The following is a 15,009-nucleotide window of genomic DNA, read 5'->3' on the forward strand; positions in this document are numbered from 1 at the left end:
AAATATGGAGACTCTAGCTCTTAAAACAAGCAAACCGGAGATAATTGTTGGATTTAACCGTTTTTACACACCACAATCCCAGCTACAGCCTTGCTGCAGCTTTTTCCCTTCCTTAGGGGTCACCATTCACAGAAAAAAGCCTTTTGGAGTCACTTTCTGAACCACAGGACCCTCTCACATGAATCTGCATGCACTGCCTTGAAATTCAACTGCACAGCTGAAGTGCCAAAATGAGGCTTCCTCCCTCAGCACACTAGAGTGAAGGGGCCTTCCTGACTAGATTTAGGTGTCTAAAACAAGCCAGATCAATAAAAAACGTTCCCAAGTGTATGTGAGCTTATAAAATATTTCAAATGGTATAATATTGTAATAAAAACCAATCGATTTAGCCCCTAACAGTGTCTACCAGCATAAAAAAGAAAAAGGGGAAGCCTGTTATCTTTTTTGCTGAGGTGAAAGAAAAATGGCTTACCGTTTCCCCTGAGGGGAAAAATGACTGTCATCTAGCATTAGCCTGTGTTGTTAGAAGGAGACTAGTCATACCTGAAGCAGATGAGTCTGCAAACTGTTACCCCCAACTGAAGTTCTCGTTTCAACAGACCTGCGTGGTAACAGTAATGGATTTTAGTTACTTGTGCTAAAATCATAGCCCTCTTAAACAGAAATCTTCATCACTTTTCTGTTATAGAGTAAATAGTACAAGCCAGCACTATTTTAAAATAACAAACTCTTGATAGAAGAATAAAAAACTACAACTAACACCACAAACTCCTCGCCATCCCCGTGGTAGATGCTACTTGTTCAGAGCGGCAAGGAGAATGACTGGGGGGCGGAGCCAGAGGGGGAGCTATATGGACAGCTCTTGCTGTGTGCTCTCCTTGCCTTTCCCTGTGGGGGAGAACATTTCCCACAAGTAATGGATGACGCCGTGGACCGGACACACCAATGTTGGAGAAAGCATAATGACCTTTCAAACAGATTAGCTGTAACATACGCACTATTTAAACAATATCCAAGCAAAATAAATAGAGAAAGTTAAAGATTTATATTAGAGGAAGCACAGGATACTTTGTATAAAAATGCAACTAGGTTTGCAAGATTCCGTAATAAGTCTGGCAAATTTTAAGACACGATGGTCCAAAGGCAGAACAAAAGGAAAACTATCGCTGCTCTTAGAAATAGAGGGAAAACATATATAGATCAAGAAAATATATCTTTACTATTTAAAAAGTATTCTAATCTTTATCTCAAAATCTTACTAAGCATGATATTGATAAATTCTTGGAGGATACCGAGCTTCTTAAGATCTTGGAGGCAGATATTGAAATATTAAACCAACCAATAGAAGAACAGGAAATATATAAAATAATATCCTCAATGGCCAGAGGGGAAACTCCTGGGCCAGATAATTTACCCCTGGAGTTCTACCTAACTCATCTGAAGTTGTCCCGATCCTGAAAGACCATTATAAATATTACTTTGATGATAATTTTAAAATATTGGAGGACTTTAAAAGAGATAATATCTTAATCCCTAAACAAAATAAGGATCCTTTAGAAATAACATCATATAGACTTATTTCCTTGTTGAATCTGGACTATAACATTTTAACAAAAATCCTGGCAGAAAGAATGAAAAATATATTAACTAAAATCATACATCCTGATCAGGTGGGCTTTGTGAGCGGTAGAACTTCAGAGGTAAATGTAAGGAAAATTTAACATTTGAGGAACATTCTCCCAGGAATATTGGTGGGTAATGTTCCAATCAAAATTTCACTATTCGCTGATGATCTTCTTATATTTCTATCTGATCCTGCACTATATATTGATATTATTCTTAAACCTCTGGAAGATTATAGCCACGTGTCTGGCTATAAAACAAAACTGGCAAAATTAAATATTGTGATTAAAAAAACAAAAAACTGACTCACTTCAAACTTATAAATTCGTAGAAACAGATCAGTTGGAGTATCTAGGTTTAAACATCTCTGCTGACCCCACAAAATGGTATGGGGATAATATCTCACCAATCTTACAGGGAAATGATGACAAGATGAAAACTTGGGGAGGCTTGCCACTTTCAATTTCTGGTAAAGTCAATCTGTTCAAGATGTTTATAATTCTCAAAATTGTATTAAGAATGCTTAATTATTATTAATTAGGGAAACAGATCTGAGGTGCTTTAATCATAGATTAAGATATTATTTATGGAGTGGGAGAAACCTAAGAATAAAACGTAATAATCTGTATCAACCAATTGCAAAAGGAGGCTTGGCGCTACCGAATTTGGAATGGTATAATTTGGCTACCATGTTACACCTCCCTATTGACTGGTTGTAACAAACCTATAAATATTCAACCAAAGAATTGGGAGGGACATGTTTGCTCCCCATATTCCCTTAATTTTATTATCCATGCCTCAAACAGAGATCTAGGCACAACTATCTCCTCCCATCCTTTATTTATGGACATTCTGAAGGTTTGGAGGGAAGATATGAAATAGCTGGGGAATAAAACAAATGTTTCTAAATGGCTTCCAACACAGGGCAATAGCTACTTCCCGTTGGGGATCACATCTAATATATTTACCAAATGGTCACAAGACAAACTTTTGGTAATTAAGGATTTTTATGATATAAACTCCAAGAAATTATACTCTTATCGAATTTCAGAAAATCTTTCCTAAAATACTACATAAGCATAAATTTTACTTTCTCAAGCCAAGAATTATATTGCAAGATTGACTAGAAATTTCCCGCAGATTTGGCATAAACATCCATAAATGAAAGCTATTAATATTGAGAAGTGGTCATTATCATCAATATATAAAATCTTAAGAACCAGTAGATGGAGAAAAATTATTAAACATCCCTGATTTAGGTAGGTCTCTTCTTCAAAGTCTTAGCAAGACTCAAACATTATGCACTTCTAAATACTTAAAGGGACACTGAACCCGAATGTTTTCTTTCGTGATTCAGATAGAGCATGAAATTTTAAGCAACTTTCTAATTTACTCCTATTATCACATTTTCTTCATTCTCTTGGTATCTTTATTTGAAATGCAAAAATGTAAGTTTAGATGCCGGCCCATTTTTGGCGAACAACCTGGGTTGTCCTTGCTGATTGGTGGATATATTCATCCACAAATAAAAAAGTGCTGTCCAGAGTCTGTATCCAAAAAAAAGCTTAGATGCCTTCTTTTTCAAATAAAAATAGCAAGAGAATGAAGAAAATTGATAATAGGAGTAAATTAGAAAGTTGATTAAAATTGCATGTTCTATCTGAATCACGAAAGAAAAAAACAGAATTTATGTTTACCTGATAAATTACTTTCTCCAACGGTGTGTCCGGTCCACGGCGTCATCCTTACTTGTGGGATATTCTCCTCCCCAACAGGAAATGGCAAAGAGCCCAGCAAAGCTGGTCACATGATCCCTCCTAGGCTCCGCCTTCCCCAGTCATTCGACCGACGTAAAGGAGGAATATTTGCATAGGAGAAATCATATGATACCGTGGTGACTGTAGTTAAAGAAAATAAATCATCAGACCTGATTAAAAAACCAGGGCGGGCCGTGGACCGGACACACCGTTGGAGAAAGTAATTTATCAGGTAAACATAAATTCTGTTTTCTCCAACATTGGTGTGTCCGGTCCACGGCGTCATCCTTACTTGTGGGAACCAATACCAAAGCTTTAGGACACGGATGATGGGAGGGAGCAAATCAGGTCACCTAGATGGAAGGCACCACGGTTTGCAAAACCTTTCTCCCAAAAATAGCCTCAGAAGAAGCAAAAGTATCAAATTTGTAAAAGTTGGTAAAAGTGTGCAGTGAAGACCAAGTCGCTGCCTTACATATCTGATCAACAGAAGCCTCGTTCTTAAAGGCCCATGTGGAAGCCACAGCCCTAGTGGAATGAGCTGTGATTCTTTCAGGAGGCTGCCGTCCGGCAGTCTCGTAAGCCAATCTGATGATGCTTTTAATCCAAAAAGAGAGAGAGGTAGAAGTTGCTTTTTGACCTCTCCTTTTACCAGAATAAACAACAAACAAGGAAGATGTTTGTCTGAAATCCTTTGTAGCATCTAAATAGAATTTTAGAGCACGGACAACATCCAAATTGTGTAACAAACGTTCCTTCTATGAAACTGGATTCGGACACAAAGAAGGTACAACTAGTTACAGGCTTTCTAGCCTGAATAAGAGTATCTATTACAGAATCTGAAAACCCACGCTTTGATAAAATCAAGCGTTCAAACTCCAAGCAGTCAGTTGGAGGAAAACCAGATTCGGATGTTCGAATGGACCCTGAATAAGAAGGTCCTGTCTCAAAGGTAGCTTCCATGGTGGAGCCGAAGACACATTCACCAGGTCTGCATACCAAGTCCTGCGTGGCCACACAGGAACTATCAAGGTCACCGAAGCCCTCTCCAGATTGATCCTGGCTACCAGCCTGGGAATGAGAGGAAACGGTGGGAATACATAAGCTAGGTTGAAGATCCAAGGTGCTACTATTGTATCCAATAGAGTCGCCTTGGGATCCCTGGATTTGGACCCGTAACAAGGGACCATGAAGTTCTGACGAGAGGCCATCAGAACCATGTCTGGAATTCCCCATAATTGAGTTATTTGGGCAAAGATTTCCAGATGGAGTTCCCACTCCCCCGGATGCTCCTCCATCGCCAGGGAACTCCTTGTTACCCCCTGATGGTTGATATATGTAACAGTCGTCATGATGTCCGATTGAAACCTTATGAATTTGGCCTTTGCTAGTCGAGGCCAAGCCTTGAGAGCATTGAATATCGCTCTCAGTTCCATTATGCTTATCGGGAGAAGAGAGTCTTCCCGAAACCATAGACCCTGAGTTTTCAGGGGTTCCCAGACCGCGCCCCAGCCCACCAGACTGGCGTCGGTCGTGACAATGACCTACTCTGGTCTGCGGAAGCTCATTCCCTGTGACAGGTTGTCCAGGGTCAGCCACCAACGGAGTGAATCTCTGGTTATTTGATCTACTTATATCGTCGGAGACAAGTCTGTATAATCCCCATTCCACTGTCTGAGCATGCACAGGTGCAATGGTCTTAGATGAATTCGTGCAAAAGGAACAATGTCCATTGCCGCAACCATCAAACCTATTACTTCCATGGACTGCGCTATGGAAGGAAGAAGAACAGAATGAAGTACCTGACAAGAGCTTAGAAGTTTTGATTTTCTGGCCTCTGTCAGAAAAACCTTCATTTCTAAGGAAACTATTATTGTTCCCAAGAAGGGACTCTTGTTGACGGGGACAGAGAACTTTTTTCTATGTTCACTTTCCACCTGTGAGATCTGAGAAAGGCTAGGACAATGTCCGTATGAGCCCTTGCTTTTGACAGAGACGACACTTGAATCAGGATGTCGTCCAAGTAAGGTACTACTGCAATGCCCCTTGGTCTTAGCACCGCTAGAAGGGACCCTAGTACCCTTGTGAAAATCCTTGGAGCAGTGGCTAATCCGAATGGAAGTGCCACAGGTAATGCTTGTCCAGAAAGGCGAACCTTAGGAACCGAAAATGTTCCTTGTGGATAGGAATACGTAGGTACACATCCTTTAAGTCCACCGTGGTCGTGAATTGACCTTCCTGGATGGTAGGAAGGATCGTTCGAATGGTTTCCATTTTGAATGATGAAACCCTTAGAAACTTGTTTAGAATCTTGAGATCTAAAATAGGTCTGAATGTTCCCTCTTTTTTGGGAATTATGAACAGGTTGGAGTAAAAACCCATCCCTTGTTCTCCTAATGGAACAGGATGAATCACTCCCATGCTTAACAGGTCTTCTACACAGTGTAAGAATGTCTGTTCGAGGATAATTGAGACCCGTGGAACCTTCCCCTTGGGGGTAGTTCCCTGAATTCCAGGAGATAACCTTGAGAAACTATTTCTAGCGCCCAAGGATCCTGAACATCTCTTGCCCCAGCCTGAGCAAAGAGAGAAAGTCTGCCCCCCACCAGATCCTTCCCAGATCGGGGGCCAACACTTCATGCTGTTTTGGTAGCAGTGGCAGGTGACTTGGCCTGCTTACCCTTGTTCCAGCCTTGCATCGGCCTCCAGGCTGGCTTGGTTTGAGAAGTATTACCCTCTTGCTTAGAGGGTGTAGAATTTGAGGCTGGTCCGTTTCTGCGAAAGGGACGAAAATTTGGCTTCTTTTTAGCCTTAAAAGACCTATCCAGAGGAAGGGCGTGGCCCTTTCCCCCAGTGATGTCTGAAATAATCTCTTTCAAGTCAGGGCCAAACAGTGTTTTACCCTTGAAAGGGATGTTAAGCAAAAGCGCTCTGCGCGCCACGATAGCAAACCCTGAATTATTCGCCGCTAATCTAGCTAATTGCAAAGCGGCATCTAAAATAAAAAAAAAAAGAGTTAGCCAATTTAAGAGCTTGAACTCTGTCCAAAACCTCCTCGTACGAAGATTCTTTATTGAGCGACTTTTCTAGTTCTTCGAACCAGAAACACGCAGCTGTAGTGACAGGAACAATGCATGAAATTGGTTGTAGAAGGTAACCTTGCTGAACAAACATCTTTTTAAGCAAACCCTCTAACCTTTAATCCATAGGATCTTGAAAGCACAACTATCTTCTATAGGAATAGAAGTGCGTTTGTTTAGAGTAGAAACCGCCCCCTCGACCTTGGGGACTGTATGCTATAAGTCCTTTCTGGGGTCGACTATAGGAACTAATATCTTAAATATAGGGGGAGGACAAAAGGTATGCCGGGCCTTTCCCACTCCTTATTTACTATGTCCGCCACCCGCTTGGGTATAGGAAAAACATCGGGGGGCACCGGAACCTCTAGGAACTTGTCCATCTTACCTAATTTCTCTGGAATGACCAAATTGTCACAATCATCCAGAGTAGATAATACCTCCTTAAGTAGTGCGTGGAGATGTTGAAATTTAAATTTAAAAGTTACAATATCAGGTTCTGCTTGTTGAGAAATTTTCCCTGAATCTGAAATTTCTCCCTCAGACAAAACCTCCCTCCTGGCCCCTTCAGATAGGTGTGAGGGTATGTCAGAACAGATATCATCAGCGTCCTCTTGCTCTTCAGTGTTTAAAACAGAGCAATCACGCTTTCTCTGATAAGTAGGCATTTTGGAAAAAATGCATGCAATAGAATTATCCATTACAGCCATTAATTGTTGTATGGTAATAAGTATTGGCGCACTAGATGTACTAGGGGCCTCTTGTGTGGGCAAAACTGGTGTAGACACAGAAGGGGATGATGCAGTACCATGCTTACTCCCCTCATTAGAGGAATCATCTTGGGCAATATCATATCTATGGCATTATTATCCCTACTTTGTTTGGACATTATGACACAAATATATCACATATATTTAAATGGGGAGACACATTGGCTTTCATACATATAGAACATCGTTATCTGATGGTTCAGACATGTTAAACAGGCTTAAACTTGTCAACAAAGCACAAAAAACGTTTTACAATAAAACCGTTACTGTCCCTTTAAATTTCAAACTGAACACACTTTATTACTGAATATGTGAAAAAGTATGAAGGAATTGTTCAAATTTCACCAAAATTTCACCACAGTAACTTAAAGCCTTAAAAGTATTGCACACCAAATTTGAAAGCTTTAACCCTTAAAATAACGGAACCGGAGCCGTTTTTACATTTAACCCCTATACAGTCCCAGGTATCTGCTTTGCTGAGACCCAACCAAGCCCAGAGGGGAATACGATACCAAATGATGCCTTCTATAAGCTTTTTCAGTGGTTCTTAGCTCCTCACACATGCATCTGCATGCCATGCTTTCCAAAAACAACTGCGCATTAGAGGCGCGAAAATGAGGCTCTGTCTATGACTAGAAAAGGCCCCCAGTGAAAAAGGTGTCCAATACAGTGCCTGCCGTTTTTATTAAAACAATCCCCAAGATTTAACAACTATTAAAAGTAATAATCTGCCAAATATACTTAGTAAAGTAATCGTTTTAGCCCAGAAAAATGTCTACCCGTTTTTTAAGCCCTAATGAAGCCCTTTATTCTTTTACTTAAACTTAAGAAAATGGCTTACCGGTTCCCATAGGGAAAATGACAGCTTCCAGCATTACCGAGTCTTGTTAGAAATGTGTCATACCTCAAGCAGCAAAAGTCTGCTCACTGTTTCCCCCAACTGAAGTTAATTCCTCTCAACAGTCCTGTGTGGAAACAGCCATCGATTTTAGTAACGGTTGCTAAAATCATTTTCCTCTTACAAACAGAAATCTTCATCTCTTTCCTGTTTCAGAGTAAATAGTACATACCAGCACTATTTTAAAATAACAAACTCTTGATTGAAGAATAAAAACTACATTTAAACACCAAAAAACTCTAAGCCATCTCCGTGGAGATGTTGCCTGTACAACGGCAAAGAGAATGACTGGGGAAGGCGGAGCCTAGGAGGGATCATGTGACCAGCTTTGCTGGGCTCTTTGCCATTTCCTGTTGGGGAGGAGAATATCCCACAAGTAAGGATGACGCCGTGGACCGGACACACCTATGTTGGAGAAATGTGGGTTCAGCGTCCCTTTAAGAGAAACCCAGTTTAGACTACTTCACAGAGACTATTTTACACCACAAAGGGTTGCCAAATGAAAAAAAGAAGGTCAATAAGGTATGTCCCAAATGTTCTCAGGTAAATCTAGACCTAGGACATTTAATATGGGATTGTATGAAGTTAAAACAATTTTGGTATAAAATAAGCTGTCTTCTATCTCTAATAACAAAGAGGAGAATTCTTCTGACTAAAGAAGCTGTCATTCTTTTGATTAGTAATGATTATTGGGGAAATAATGGTAAAAATAGTGGTCTTAATCCTTAGGAAATAAATCTTTGTAATTTTGATTAATAAAAAGATCCCGTCAATATTGGAAGCTAAAAACACCTCAACAAACTCTCCAATTCTTGCCGCAAATTAGGAGCTAAAAAGGGTGATTCCCTGGGCAAGATCTGGACAGACTTTATCTACTACCAAAGAGATGAATTCAAAGTTCAAATAGAACAAATTATCAATACTCATTTATAATATTCAGGGAGTGGAGGAGGGAAAGGAAACGTTATAATAACATAATTTATGTAAGAACTTACCTGATAAATTCATTTCTTTCATATTAGCAAGAGTCCATGAGCTAGTGACGTATGGGATATACATTCCTACCAGGAGGGGCAAAGTTTCCCAAACCTCAAAATGCCTATAAATACACCCCTCACCACACCCACAATTCAGTTTAACGAATAGCCAAGAAGTGGGGTGATAAAAAAGTGCGAAAGCATATAAAATAAGGAATTGGAATAATTGTGCTTTATACAAAATCATAACCACCACAAAAAAAGGGCGGGCCTCATGGACTCTTGCTAATATGAAAGAAATGAATTTATCAGGTAAGTTCTTACATAAATTATGTTTTCTTTCATGTAATTAGCAAGAGTCCATGAGCTAGTGACGTATGGGATAATGACTACCCAAGAAGTGGATCTTTCCACACAAGAGTCACTAGAGAGGGAGGGATAAAATAAAGACAGCCAATTCCTGCTGAAAATAATCCACACCCAAAATAAAGTTTAACGAAAAACATAAGCAGAAGATTCAAACTGAAACCGCTGCCTGAAGTACTTTTCTACCAAAAACTGCTTCAGAAGAAGAAAATACATCAAAATGGTAGAATTTAGTAAAAGTATGCAAAGAGGACCAAGTCGCTGCTTTGCAGATCTGGTCAACCGAAGCTTCATTCTTAAACGCCCAGGAAGTAGAAACTGACCTAGTAGAATGAGCTGTAATTCTCTGAGGCGGAGTTTTACCCGACTCAACATAGGCAAGATGAATTAAAGATTTCAACCAAGATGCCAAAGAAATGGCAGAAACTTTCTGGCCTTTTCTAGAACCGGAAAAGATAACAAATAGACTAGAAGTCTTACGAAAAGATTTCGTAGCTTCAACATAATATTTCAAAGCTCTAACAACATCCAAAGAATGCAACGATTTCTCCTTAGAATTCTTAGGATTAGGACATAATGAAGGAACCACAATTTCTCTACTAATGTTGTTGGAATTCACAACTTTAGGTAAAAATTCAAAAGAAGTTCGCAACACCGCCTTATCCTGATGAAAAATCAGAGAAGGAGACTCACAAGAAAGAGCAGATAATTCAGAAACTCTTCTGGCAGAAGAGATGGCCAAAAGGAACAAAACTTTCCAAGAAAGTAATTTAATGTCCAATGAATGCATAGGTTCAAACGGAGGAGCTTGAAGAGCTCCCAGAACCAAATTCAAACTCCAAGGAGGAGAAATTGACTTAATGACAGGTTTTATACGAACCAAAGCTTGTACAAAACAATGAATACAGTACAACTCCAAAAATCCGGACTGCTTGGGGATTTGCCTGGTCCGTATTTTTGGATTTTCCGTATTCTCGGACATTGCTGATAAAATACCTGTAAATAAAAAAGAAGACGTGCTAATGTTTTTTATTATAAATAAATACTGTACAGATCACCTTGTTTATTAAAATAGAGTACTGCACCTGCATATGTACATTCCTTTCCGTTACAGGTATTTCTTTGGCACATGCTGAATTGCTTGTTCACGGAGCGCTAGCATCTGCTGCGCCCGGTGAACCGCTTGTGGATGGTGCTTCTGCTTTGCCCAGCGATTTCAGAGTGTTTCTCCTCTGCTTCTGTTTAGAACCCTTATCCACTTTAGGAAACATTGGTACAGTACACTACTGTACAATATAGTACAGTATATAAAGGTATAACAGTACTGTGCAGTGTAAAGATGGTAAATACCTGCACAGGTACCGGTCATGTATGGCAAACTGTAGTGCACAGTTGTGGAGCTCAGATTTCTCACTGCCTTCGTGTGCAGTCGCTTGTTGCAGCTCTGAATGCCAATTTGCACATGCACAGTGACAAACCAACACCCGGAAGTTGTAATCACTCCAGAGTCCGGATTCTCAGGTTGTCCGGATTTCTGGAGTCCGGATTTTTGGAGTTGTACTGTATCAGGAAGAATAGCAATCTTTCTGTGAAAAAGAACAGAAAGAGCAGAGATTTGTCCTTTCAAAGAACTTGCGGACAAACCCTTATCTAAACCATCCTGAAGGAACTGTAAAATTCTCGGTATTCTAAAAGAATGCCAGGAAAAATGATGAGAAAGACACCAAGAAATATAAGTCTTCCAGACTCTATAATATATCTCTCGAGATACAGATTTACGAGCCTGTAACATAGTATTAATCACAGAGTCAGAGAAACCTCTTTGACCAAGAATCAAGCGTTCAATCTCCATACCTTTAAATTTAAGGATTTCAGATCCTGATGGAAAAAAGGACCTTGTGACAGAAGGTCTGGTCTTAACGGAAGAGTCCACGGTTGGCAAGAGGCCATCCGGACAAGATCCGCATACCAAAACCTGTGAGGCCATGCTGGAGCTACCAGCAGAACAAACGAGCATTCCTTCAGAATCTTGGAGATTACTCTTGGAAGAAGAACTAGAGGCGGAAAGATATAGGCAGGATGATACTTCCAAGGAAGTGATAATGCATCCACTGCCTCCGCCTGAGGATCCCGGGATCTGGACAGATACCTGGGAAGTTTCTTGTTTAGATGGGACGCCATCAGATCTATTTCTGGAAGTTCCCACATTTGAACAATCTGAAGAAATACCTCTGGGTGAAGAGACCATTCGCCCGGATGCAACGTTTGGCGACTGAGATAATCCGCTTCCCAATTGTCTACACCTGGGATATGAACCGCAGAGATTAGACAGGAGCTGGATTCCGCCCAAACCAAAATTCGAGATACTTCTTTCATAGCCAGAGGACTGTGAGTCCCTCCTTGATGATTGATGTATGCCACAGTTGTGACATTGTCTGTCTGAAAACAAATGAACGATTCTCTCTTCAGAAGAGGCCAAAACTGAAGAGCTCTGAAAATTGCACGGAGTTCCAAAATATTGATCGGTAATCTCACCTCCTGAGATTCCCAAACTCCTTGTGCCGTCAGAGATCCCCACACAGCTCCCCAACCTGTGAGACTTGCATCTGTTGAAATTACAGTCCAGGTCGGAAGCACAAAAGAAGCCCCCTGAATTAAACGATGGTGATCTGTCCACCATGTTAGAGAGTGTCGAACAATCGGTTTTAAAGATATTAATTGAGATATCTTCGTGTAATCCTTGCACCATTGCTTCAGCATACAGAGCTGAAGAGGTCGCATGTGAAAACGAGCAAAGGGGATCGCGTCCGATGCAGCAGTCATAAGACCTAGAATTTCCATGCATAAGGCTACCGAAGGGAATGATTGTGACTGAAGGTTTCGACAAGCTGTAATCAACTTTAGACGTCTCTTGTCTGTTAAAGACAGAGTCATGGACACTGAATCCATCTGGAAACCCAGAAAGGTTACCCTTGTCTGAGGAATCAAAGAACTTTTTGGTAAATTGATCCTCCAACCATGATCTTGAAGAAACAACACAAGTCGATTCGTATGAGATTCTGCTAAATGTAAAGACTGAGCAAGTACCAAGATATCGTCCAAATAAGGAAATACCACAATACCCTGTTCTCTGATTACAGACAGCAGGGCACCGAGAACCTTTGTAAAAATTCTTGGAGCTGTAGCTAGGCCAAACGGCAGAGCCACAAACTGGTAATGCTTGTCCAGAAACGAGAATCTCAGGAACTGATAATGATCTGGATGAATCGGAATATGCAGATATGCATCCTGTAAATCTATTGTGGACATATAATTCCCTTGCTGAACAAAAGGTAAGATAGTCCTTACAGTTACCATCTTGAACGTTGGTATCCTTACATAACGATTCAATATTTTTAGATCCAGAACTGGTCTGAAAGAATTCTCCTTCTTTGGTACAATGAAGAGATTTGAATAAAACCCCATCCCCTGTTCCGGAACTGGAACTGGCATAATTACTCCAGTCAACTCTAGATCTGAAACACATTTCAGAAATGCTTGAGCTTTTACTGGATTTACTGGGACACGGGAAAGAAAAAATCTCTTTGCAGGAGGTCTCAACTTGAAACCAATTCTGTACCCTTCTGAAACAATGCTCTGAATCCAAAGATTGTGAACAGAATTGATCCAAATTTCCTTGAAAAAACGTAACCTGCCCCCTACCAGCTGAGCTGGAATGAGGGCCGCACCTTCATGTGGACTTAGAAGCAGGCTTTGCCTTTCTAGCTGGCTTGGATTTATTCCAAACTGGAGATGGTCTCCAAACTGAAACTGCTCCTGAGGATGAAGGATCAGGCTTTTGTTCTTTGTTGAAACGAAAGGAACGAAAACGATTATTAGCCCTGTTTTTACCTTTAGATTTTTTATCCTGTGGTAAAAAAGTTCCTTTCCCACCAGTAACAGTTGAAATAATGGAATCCAACTGAGAACCAAATAATTTGTTACCCTGGAAAGAAATGGAAAGTAAAGTTGATTTAGAAGCCATATCAGCATTCCAAGTTTTAAGCCATAAAGCTCTTCTAGCTAAAATAGCTAGAGACATAAACCTGACATCAACTCTGATAATATCAAAAATGGCATCACAGATAAAATTATTAGCATGTTGAAGAAGAATAATAATATCATGAGAATCACGATGTGTTACTTGTTGCGCTAAAGTTTCCAACCAAAAAGTTGAAGCTGCAGCAACATCAGCCAAAGATATAGCAGGTCTAAGAAGATTACCTGAACACAGATAAGCTTTTCTTAGAAAGGACTCAATTTTCCTATCTAGAGGATCCTTAAACGAAGTACCATCTGACGTAGGAATAGTAGTACGTTTAGCAAGGGTAGAAATAGCCCCATCAACTTTAGGGATCTTGTCCCAAAATTCTAATCTGTCAGACGGCACAGGATATAATCGCTTAAAACGTTTAGAAGGAGTAAATGAATTACCCAAATTATCCCATTCTTTGGAAATTACTGCAGAAATAGCATCGGGGACAGGAAAAACTTCTGGAATAACTACAGGAGATTTAAAAACCTTATTTAAACGTTTAGATTTAGTATCAAGAGGACCAGAATCCTCTATTTCTAAAGCAATTAGGACTTCTTTAAGTAAAGAACGAATAAATTCCATTTTAAATAAATATGAAGATTTATCAGCATCAACCTCTGAGACAGAATCCTCTGAACCAGAGGAATCATCAGAATCAGAATGATGATGTTCAGTTAAAAATTCATCTGTAGGGAGAGAAGTTTTAAAAGATTTTTTACGTTTACTAGAAGGAGAAATAACAGACATAGCCTTCTTTATGGATTCAGAAACAAAATCTCTTATATTATCAGGAACATTCTGCACCTTAGATGTTGAAGGAACTGCAACAGGCAATGGTACTTTACTAAAGGAAATATTATCTGCTTTAACAAGTTTGTCATGACAATCAATACAAACAACAGCTGGAGAAATAGCTTCCAAAAGTTTACAGCAGATACACTTAGCTTTGGTAGATTCAGCACTTGACAGCGATTTTCCTGTAGTATCTTCTGACTCAGATGCAACGTGAGACATCTTGCAATATGTAAGAGAAAAAACAACATATATATAAAGCAAAATTGATCAAATTCCTTAAATGACAGTTTCAGGAATGGGAAAAAATGCCAAAGAACAAGCTTCTAGCAACCAGAAGCAATAAAAAATGAGACTTAAATAATGTGGAGACAAAAGTGTCGCCCATATTTTTTCGCGCCAAATAAGACGCCCACATTATTTGGCGCCTAAATGCTTTTTGGCGCCAAAAATGACGCCACATCCGGAACGCCGACATTTTTGGCGCAAAATAACGTCAAAAAATGACGCAACTTCCGGCGACACGTATGACGCCGGAAACGGAAATAGAATTTTGCGCCAAAAAAGTCCGCGCCAAGAATGACGCAATAAAATGAAGCATTTTCAGCCCCCGCGAGCCTAACAGCCCACAGGGAAAAAGTCAAATTTTATGGTAAGAAAAATGTTAAAATGCA

At 40.0% G+C, this 15,009-nt stretch overlaps 1 protein-coding gene across 1 annotated transcript in view; it reads right to left on the reverse strand.

The window, feature by feature from the left end:
- The window catches only part of ERCC3 (ERCC excision repair 3, TFIIH core complex helicase subunit), a gene marked incomplete in the record, with an annotated part of 196,538 nt that overhangs the window by 110,638 nt on the left and 70,891 nt on the right, over positions 1–15,009 (reverse strand).

This window comes from Bombina bombina, chromosome 1 (genome assembly GCF_027579735.1).
Source record: "Bombina bombina isolate aBomBom1 chromosome 1, aBomBom1.pri, whole genome shotgun sequence".
Taxonomy (NCBI): Eukaryota; Metazoa; Chordata; class Amphibia; order Anura; family Bombinatoridae; genus Bombina; species Bombina bombina.